Below are 10,384 nucleotides of genomic sequence, written 5' to 3'. Positions count from 1 at the left end.
GTCTTTGGACAGAGAAGGAAAGCATGGAGTACGAAAGATGAAAACCCCACAACATCAATGTCGGATCATTCGAGCAAGACTAGAACGTTAGTCTAATTACCGGAGGCTGATGTTTGTACGGAACTACTGACTCTCATCAAACAGAATTAGGCACATTGAAGTTTATTTAATTTTGTCACATCAGTGCCCGAAACAATATCAGCACATTGCCCGAATTTTCACGGAATATCTTGTTGGTGCCGGGAGGGGAGTGGGGTGGGGGGGGGGGTATGCAGCCCGCCCGCCTCAAACGCCTTAGTTCATAGCCGAAAGTCGTTTTTCGTTTCAATCGCCAAATTTTAAGAAATCATCAACCAAATACGGCAAAGCGATCAGCCAAATCAAACGAATACGCATGCGTCAGTACAAACGCCATTTGTGGTATACGACAGCGCTGTGAGACTAGGCCTTTATGAAGGATATTGGTTGGCCGGTTTAATAGAGCGGGGAACCGTCACAGTCTCAAATATGCAAAAGAAAGTCTGGAACAGTCAGATGAAATATGTTTTAATATTTCTTCCTTTAACTGGATCTGATATACGCAGTTGATTCATGTAGTGGTATAGTCAATGGAGGGTAGGGTAAGGGGGAGGGCGGGGGGGGGGGGTTGTTGAATGCACACGCCGAGGGAGACTGTCCATACAATTGCTAAAAAACAGTTTGCAGAAGTGTTTCAAACCTTGTCCAAAGAGTGATTTGCTACCTATCGACAACGCATATTGTATTACATGCAAAATACACTGACTTACGGGCAAGAGGGTGCCCCGAGACTGGTGGGGATACGTTAGCTATCACTATTTTTGCACTCACCTCCCTCAACGAGGACTCAGCAAAGGTTTCCATGATGTGATCTTCAATTCATTCGAATTGACGATTTCCCGGATGATACTCTTAGAAGGATTAATATTTAAAAAGTACTTCAAGATGATCAGACTAAAATCAATAAGCGAGAGATTCCTTAAATTATAAGGTCTACCGCACAGTGACAGGTGTTACCACTTCACCGTAATTAACCATTTTTAATCAAATAAACATAGCATTGCTGTTACAGGTATGTCCATTTGGCTTAGAGTACTGTAAAAGGTAATATAATTTCAGATGAAGATAAAGAGAGACGCTTACTATTGTTTAACTCAGAGAAATGGCAAAGTATATTCTAATATAACAACTGAACAAAGGTCTGAATTGGGTTGAGATAAGTCAACTATGGTGTAACGTTCTTTTAATTAGGTTTTAAATCTAGACGAAACTATGTTAAAACTTCAATGTATTATGTTCCAAGTTATGACAATAAGGACTGTCAGATTTGATTATTTCTTACATGCCTACATTATATTTATGTATATACGAAGAGTCATTTCTATACTATGAGAATGGACTTCCAGCTTTCCACATTTGCCAAGGTAGATGCTAACCTGATGCGATTTCTTGTCCATCTTGACAATGTTGAACTCGTCGATGAAAGAAAACACGACGGCAGCCATGGCAATCTGTATGAATCGCTGGACGACTTTGTAGAAGAGGTGCATGTGTTCCAGGAAGGATGGCGTATTTTCTCACTTAACTTCTAACCTGGTGTTGATTATCCAATGCATCCTTTCAAGTTACAGTATATATTATTAGTGATAATTAATCCTTTGAAACAAAACAAATACAACAGTGTGATAGGTTTATAAATACTTCTGAAAGCAAAATCTTGAAACTGTATATGCTATTGCTGAAATGCTGTTGTTATACTTTACTATGCCAATGTTCTTGTTTATCCTCCAATGGACAAGATATACACGGAATGGTAGGGATTCCTTTGCCAACTTGTCTGAATTCGTCTATGAAATTTTATTGACACAGGTCGCTATCGACAATGTAACGGCTCAACTGATGTTAGGTTCGACGACTCTCGTGTGCAATATACTCCGAATGCTTCATGAAGACACTCCCAGTTATTACATAGTATCACATTCAATGTGTTGTGATGCATTAATGTTGCTTACAGCACTTTCGATTATGTATGGAACGGCTTATCTGGTGGAGGGGTTGGTCACTCCCATATATGTACAGTACTTCAGATGATGAATGACGACACTTCCAGAGAAGAGAAGAGGAGATAACATTCTTCTGCCATATTTATAACTACTTCTCGATTATACCCCCCCCCCCTCACTCCTCCCCCTCCACGGTCTCAATACAGTTTTCAGACAACTGTTCATTTTTAAACTTCGCATATACCATTGGAATATAAACCAAAGTGTTTGAAACGTGACGGTAGCTTGAATGAAACGATAACCTGTCAGTCTAAATGTCAGATAAAATATTAACCGAACACCAACATCTGCCCCTACTAAAGATGATTCTAAATGCAGCTCTTCTTATCTTCAAAAATACATTTCTAAAGATAAGAGTCAAAATGAATCGGTCTTCCGCCGCTGAGGGCGACGCAGATATATCTAGGGCCTTCGTATTGGACTTGGTAAGCTGCACCATTCCAACGCATATCGATCAAGTCAAACTTAACGTTACTTCTTTTGATATGGCCACTGTGCCCGCAAGTTACCGTCGCACCGTTGAAGCCATTAACGACGTCGTTTAAGTTACTGACACGGATGAAGGACTGCTTTGGTCGAGAGTTTCCGTACTGCAGTCCCAGACGCTCATGTGCCAAATCTCGCCAAAAATTATCGTCGTGACTGGTGCTTGGCGCAACATACACGTGCTTCCTTTGAAATGCATCCCATGTCTGCCTTTTGGCTGTGAGGACAGCTTCTTCAAACGGATCGAAATCGTCAAAAAATTCACCAGTGGTAAACCCAACAAAGAGGAGGATGTATATGAGTCGAACTGGAGAACTCATCGTGTGTCTGCTCTTTTTCTCTATATTCACAGATTTATTTTTCGAAGTAAATGCAGGCAACTAGATTTGCTAACTGGATAGTTTTTGGTTTACAAAACAGTGCGAGACTCTTTCTGGTTAAAGAATGAGTGAGGCTGCTTTTAATATGTCACGAATTCAAGTATTGCTGGTTGAAGAGTTGATTTATAGTCAATTGAAAATTAAAAAAAAACAACTTTAGAGTGCTCATCTATTGTTTCATAGTGAACGGAAGCCTTTACATACCATACTTTCAAAGTGATAGAGTAAAGTAATTTCTTCAGGACATGACATGACGAAGTTCCCAACTAGTAGGTCTACAAAAGTTCAGTGTTAACATGCAAATGGACCAAGCGACCCGAGTTCATCACGATTTATGTACATTTTTTCGCAACTTTATATTGAAACTCATGTCAACCGAAATCTCTCCATGGCTGATTCCGTTACAAAAAAAGTAAACAATCATATATGTGCTAGACCTGATTAAAGGTCTATATGGGAACATTTTCTTTTGGTTGATGTTGTTAAATCTAATCGTGAATTGATTCTTTTTTAGTCTTCGCCTTTTCTTCTTACTATAGATGGATGAACATCTTATCCGTAGATCTATTGTGACAAACATTTCAATGTTTAAAGGTCGAGTACCTCTGAAAAACTTTATAAATCTTAATTTACTATTCCGTCTTGATTCTTCCATTTTATGAAGGAGTGTAAGCGGAGAAGGGAAAGCTGGTGACTCTGTGGTACCCCTACCAGTTAACATTGTCAGTGATATATAGAAGACTGGGCTCCTTTTAAACTGAGATGCAAGTATGCCTATCATGTTCCTTATTCGTTTATAAAGTTCGAGAACTTCTCAAGTCTCTATAAATTATTCTTTCGTATGTCCTTGCTCATTATTCTATTTGATCAATTGAACTTGAGACAGTATTACATTACAGTCAATTACTCCTAAGATGTTTAGATAGTACCATCATGTGTCATGGGTCGACATCAATTTATTGGAAAAATTCAAGAACTTTCAAATTTATGAGATATCTCGAGAGCTTATCCGCTGTGCAACTTCCTTCCTGCTCGGCTTTCTCAGTAGACCCGTATAAAAGTATAATTGTCATTAGCAAGAAGTGGTAATTATAGTGTGCGGGGCTGGGGACACTTTCCCCCCACTAACAGTATCCCATGAGGTCTTACCCACCTGGTGTAACATCAAATATAAACAAAATAAATTGATGAACAAGTTCGTTTGAAAATCCAATAAATTATGGAAACAAAACCTCTTCATTTCTGATTTCAATATATTTTCAAGATTAATCCACAGCAACGATTCACAAGATAAATACTCTTTCGTTTTTCATTCAAGAAAACATTACATGAACTACATACGTAAAAATAGTCATCTCCCTTACCACGCTTTATCTTGTAAAAATTTCAAATGGTTGTCGTGGCCACCAGTTCAACTACTGCACCCCACCTCACACGGCATGTGCAGTTGAAGGTATGGGGGAGGGGAGCTAGGGGCCATTCACAACTATGTTTATACGTACTTTATTGTCCACTTTTAAACATTCCCTTTGCTCCAAGACTATCCCTAACCCCACGCCACCCCTGGTGGGAGGTTGTACTCCTCTTACTATTACAAGTTATTACGTTTGAATTTTCCCGGTGATCTGAGTGACTATAACAGTACTCTTGGGTTAATAGTCCAAGATCGAGGGTAGTTGAATCTGACTAACTGTGACTCCTCTTGGTATGTGTGTGTAGAAGAGGTGGAAGGAGGGTGACTGATGTCCAACCCATTGTCAGACTTACAAGCAAAGAATTCATTCTTGTAAAAATTTCAATTATTAACTAAATAACTCAAATAACAGGATATTCATCCTATAGGACATGATAACCTGATATATTAATTATCTTGTCTTAGGAATATATGTACACAACAGCTGTAGTTAAGGTAGAAATGAACACACTTTTGAAAAAAAAAATTCAGATAGAGCACTAGGTAAATGTGTTATGAACTAATGTTAGCACAATACACTAGAACAAAATGGCATCGAGCAGGTAATTCTCTATCCCGCATAGTAGATACTTTCTCTGTGTTGACCTGATTGAAACAGAGGCTGTTACCCACTACTGAATAATGAGGAACTGAATAGTGAATACCAAACACCAACTTGTATTAGTGTAAGATAAACACAATGTAAGGCACATGAATAAACATCAACAATTCCTACAGAATATATACAGCACTGAGGAGAGAAATGTCCAAAGAGGAGAGAGGGTAGGGTAGTCAGTAAGGGGAAGGAAGGAATGGAAGGGAGAAGACGGGGAATGGAGGAAGGGGAGGAGAGTGAAAGGAACGAGCAGGTAGGGGGAGGGGAAGGAGAGGGAGGGAGGAAGGAAGGAAAGGGAGGAAGGGGAGGAAGGGAAGAGGAGGAAGGAAAGGTAGGGGAGGAAGGAGAGGAGGGGAAGGGTGTTGGTAAGGAGAGGGTAGGAAGGGAAAGAGAAAGGAGGGGAGGAAGAGGAAGGGGAGATGGATGAAGGAGGGGGGGGGGGAGAGAAGGAAGGATGAAAAAGGAGAGGAAGGGAAGGGAGAGGAAGGGAAAAGGTTAATTGGAATTGGAAGGAGGATGGAGAAGGGCTGAGAGATGTACAAGAGGGATGAGGAAGGGTGAGAAGGGAGAGAAAGTGAAGTGGAGGAAGAATGAGGATAGGGAAAGGAGAATCGTGCAGGAGAAACGGACAGGGGTAGTTGTGAGGTGTGAAGGTAAACATGTCATTATATTACAAACAAATATGAAAACATAATTTGACTAAATTATTTAATATCATGCATTGCCGTGCAGGATTTCCAGATTTCCATGCTTTATGAAAATACCATCTATAGAAATGTGATCTGGACATAGCAACACTTAAAACAATGCTGTCATCTTTACTTGTTACATCAAGTTTCTATTAATTAACAATGGAAACATAACATCCAACTTGCCACAATCTTAATAAAACTAAAACTAATAGTCTGGGTATCTTGACTTTTAAGTCATCTTGACATTTGAGAGATGGACTTGTAGTAGTAAGAGTCCCTCTTTCCAAATACTGGTAAAATCATAAGACATTCGTGTTGATAATACATTCAAGAATTTACTTACACGAGAATTTAAAAGGATTCACAAACAATGTATTGTATAGGCTACACAAAAGCACACAACAGTTGAATAAATCAGTTTAAATATTATCAAAAGCCTCTTAGTCTTCCTCAGAGATCATTGCCTGCTGCAGCAGTAGCAGATATAGAATTCATGGATACTTCCTCCGGATTATCCCTATCAAGGCAAAACCTGGCGAAAACATCAAAGGTTAAAATGAAAGTTGACAAGTGTATACTGAATTAAAATACTTATTTGAAAACTAGTGCCTTGGCGACGAAATGTTGAGAACCAGAAGGTATGTTTAATTATATACTGGTTGGCCTACATTGAGTACAAAGACATGGAAGAGTGTCTTAGTTTGATTCAGTCCATCGCAATATTCATTTGAGAATTTATGAATTGATACTTGACAGTAGCAATCTTAAAATTGACCAACCAAGCACAAAAAGTTGCTTTAAAACCTGGGCCATTTTCCTCCAAAAATGTCAAAATTTCATTAGATAGGTCTAAATTTTCAACATGCAATCCTCTGGCACTGATTCTGATCAAATAACATAAATAATCGTTTTCTATGACAACAAGATACCATGGAAATGACGAAAGCAACAAAATCGCCAGCATTGGTCAGAGTTGATCAGTTTCAGATGTTGTATTAAACATACTTGGAGGTGATTTGGCTTCACACTTACATGACTACATTCATGTAGTTATCATAGGGTAGGAGAAAAATGAATGAATATTGAATTATGAAAATTTCTAGCAGAATATATGGAAACATCAGATCTGATTTTAACTGAATAAAGAGGAATTAATTTTACGTCAAGTTTGATTTAACTAGGCAAAGGGCAGAAATGTCTCATTCATTCAGTTGTGACTTATAATAACTGAAATTGGCACCCCAAAAAAAATTAAAATAAGACCCTTCAGACACCTGAGAACAAAAAAAAAACACATGGTAAAAGCTGATGAGAGTACAATTTCAGGGTGGTCTTATAATACAAAAATAATTGCAAGAAAACAAAACATGTAAATTATTAAAAACAAATAAAACCTCTATCATTTTGGAGAAATGCACCAACAAAAAATGTAAAATAAAGCAAGGCTTCAAACAAATTCACAACAGAAAACAACCTCAAAAAAGAATCAATCTTGGGAAAGGAAAGGATAAAAACAATTGAATAAAAGCTGCACCTTCTAATGGACACACTAAGGCTGAATCAAACAAAATGTAACTTAAAAACAAAGATCCTACCAGCAACTTGCAGTAAAAATAAATCTACAGGAACTTCATGTTATGATTATTGATATATTAAATTTCAAAAGAAAATAACTTTTAAATAGAGCAACCTCACAACAGGATATACTTCTAGATATTATTACTAGTGCATGACCCACACAAGTGCTTCAAACTATTTCTTAAGCTGGCAATTAGTCACCATAATGGTGCAGTTAGCTATTAATTAGTCACCATGATGGTGCAGTAAGCTGGTAATTAGTCACCATGATGGTGCAGTAAGCTGTTAATTAGTCACCATGATGGTGCAGTAAGCTGTTAATTAGTCACCATCATGGTGTACTCTATCTCTTTGTTCTATAACCATGTAAGGTGGTGTGTATCGTAATAAATTATGAATCATTTATGTGTAATGTTTCGACGCCTTTTATCCAAAAACTTATGAAATTAATTCAATTCCAAGAATTCTTCATTTCACGAAATGAATGCTCCGTTCATCATATACCACTGATCTCCTCGCCGATTAAACAGGCTTGTACACATCTTTTCTCGCCATACAAAACGGATGTTCGCACAGACCAGTCTTTGGCAGAATATCCAGCTTTGCGTATGCTCTTGTTCATCTTTCTACTAGGAAGACTTCGTTCCTCAACTATAGCTATACCCTCATATATTTTACACGTCCTCCAACCCATGTGACATAATATAGAGCTGGGCTTCCCTAACTTTATCCCCCCATGAACCCCCTGTGGATGTCAGAGTTTATCCCCCCACGAACCTGTTGTGGATGTCAGAGTTGTCCACGAACACCCAACTTTTCGAGACACGATCTGAGTCATTTTTATACTATACTACGCATAACAGTGCTTCGTAAAAGATCAAGTTCATAGTGTAATATTGTAATGAAAAAAAAACAAGAGATGAACAAATATTTGATAATTCAGTTATTAATCACATGCACGGTACGGTACAACTATGGCAACATATGCGTACGGAACGCAAAAAGAGTTTGTCGATAAATTCGACTTTTGTACATTACTAAATTATATGATATATCAGATTTTAGTTAGACAAAGGTACTCTAGTTTTGACTTTCAGAAACGTCTCAGGAACCCACTGGGATGGACTGACGCACCCCCTGGCGGTTCATGCACCCCAGTTAGGGAACCCCTGCTATAGACTGTACTAATTGTTGGTTACTTTCAACACCAGATACAAAAGAGAGGTTTTGGTGGTAACTTAGGTGTGGTGATATAACGTATATAATCCATGCTCTGTGTCTTTTTCTTCCTTTCTGACATTCATTATAGTTATATATTACTATGATTTTACTTTATATTTACTTTAATAAAATGTTGATTTATTAATTTAATCATGTTTTCTATCTCTCTCCTCTAAGCCTGAGTGCACTAACGTCTGTTTCTGGTACATTCCACCGTCATTACGTAACTTAGCAGATGGACCAGAACTATTTGACAAGTTGCATAAGGTAAGAATAGTTTGCTATTAAAGTCACCATCAAGATATCTAAACACTCATTATTTTATATCCATTCACTCATGATGTAGGGCAAGAGAAACAGGTAATCGTGCACATCGATATAAAAATTGTTATTCTATGAACTTTCAAAAGGAGTATTGAATTTTAATGTTGACAAATTTGTTGGCATATTGAAATACTTTATTTATTGACATAATAGGAGAGTCCGTAACTCCTTATAGGTGTGTTGGATTATTTATAACATCTTAGTATATGTTTTTGATTCCCCCTTTTTACGATATTTTTGTTCCTTGTGTAATTTCTTCATCAACAGTTTGCGCCACTTTTGAAACAGGAAATGATGACGTCAGGGGTCTTGATGATGGCGTATCAACCAGTCAAGGACAAGGTCAACTTCTGGCAGATGATTTTTTCAAACAGCGAATTTACTCATCAACATTTGGTGAAGATGATCGACCTCTTTGAGCGTTTAGCTCAAGAAATTGAAATATTATAATTTAAATCTCAGTGAACATTTATCTCAGGAACATCTCAGTGAAAATCTCAGTGAACATTAAATCTCAGTGAACATAATTTCAAACTCAGTGAACATTTATATCTAGAAAGCCATTCTTCTTTGATTAGGCCTATTACACTACTCTCTTTCTCTTTAATACCTGATACCCTCATTTCCAAGGTTGTGTCAGGATGCTAGCATTTTATTAGTATGTGACGTCATAGTGCATAAGAATCTCTTTGCTTTTACTCTTTGTTTTTCTTGGTTTGTATTTTCTTGTCGTATTGTCGAGGTGAATGTACAGTCTAGCGTAATAAAATTCTAATATTGGATCGAATTGAGATCTTGAAAAATAAAAAAAACAGAGAAAACAACCTTTTTTATCATATTTTGTTCTTGATTATTGTTTTATTACTCTTTATAATCATGAGTGTTGGACCATGCTGACATTGGAATGTATTTCAACGCTTTGGTGGGTCCAGGCGGGGGGGGGGGGGTGGAGGTGGGGTTGGAATTTTGACTAAATTTTGCTACAATTTTGTTTTTATCTCAAAATTTAAAAATAAATATTAATTCTGACCTTTTACGTCAAACGTTTTGAGACTTCTTTCAAAATTTGGATAATGAATCTCTACATTTTGATTTTTTGTCTACTTCTTCAAAATGTCTATCAATCGTAAGGTGTAAATGATCATAAAAATATGGTCTGTGGATTGTCTCCATCTCCAAGCTCATGAAATGGTTTTAGCTGAAAGCTCCAGCAGTAATGTGTAAGTGAAGGCAGAAATTTTGTCTTCTGCACCTGCACCACCACCCCCCCTCCCCATCACCCCACCTACATTTACCTGGTTTTCCCACTAAAGAGATGACGTATCCCACCCTCTACTCGAAGCATGGCTACAATTGAACTATTTAAAAGAATGAATTAGCACACTATGTTAGAAACTGATCACTATAAAGCAGATTATTGTCCCTGCAGATGTAGAACAGTGTTAAATACGCAGTGGTAATAACGCTACGCCAAAACTGAAAATAATGTCACATTGCCCCAGCAAATTTTTCATTGGAGTTACCAATTGAGTGGATTTAAAACTCTTTTGTTA

At 37.6% G+C, this 10,384-nt stretch overlaps 1 long non-coding RNA gene across 2 annotated transcripts; it reads left to right on the top strand.

Annotated features, from left to right (window-relative positions):
- Positions 1 to 642: 642 nt before the first annotated feature.
- Positions 643 to 9,731, top strand: LOC139966107 (uncharacterized). 2 transcript variants are annotated; one of them, XR_011792466.1, is made up of 3 exons: positions 643 to 3,715; positions 8,685 to 8,774; positions 9,099 to 9,730. It is a non-coding gene; the product is annotated as an uncharacterized lncRNA (long non-coding RNA). The 2 variants fall into 2 exon arrangements; XR_011792467.1 differs by lacking the exon at positions 643 to 3,715 and adding an exon at positions 7,652 to 7,892 and having other exon boundaries at positions 9,099 to 9,731.
- Positions 9,732 to 10,384: the final 653 nt, after the last annotated feature.

The sequence above is a fragment of the Apostichopus japonicus genome, chromosome 4 (assembly GCF_037975245.1).
Source record: "Apostichopus japonicus isolate 1M-3 chromosome 4, ASM3797524v1, whole genome shotgun sequence".
NCBI lineage: Eukaryota > Metazoa > Echinodermata > Holothuroidea > Aspidochirotida > Stichopodidae > Apostichopus > Apostichopus japonicus.
Note: the sequence above shows the minus strand (reverse complement) of the source record. Positions and strands in the feature narration are given on the sequence as shown.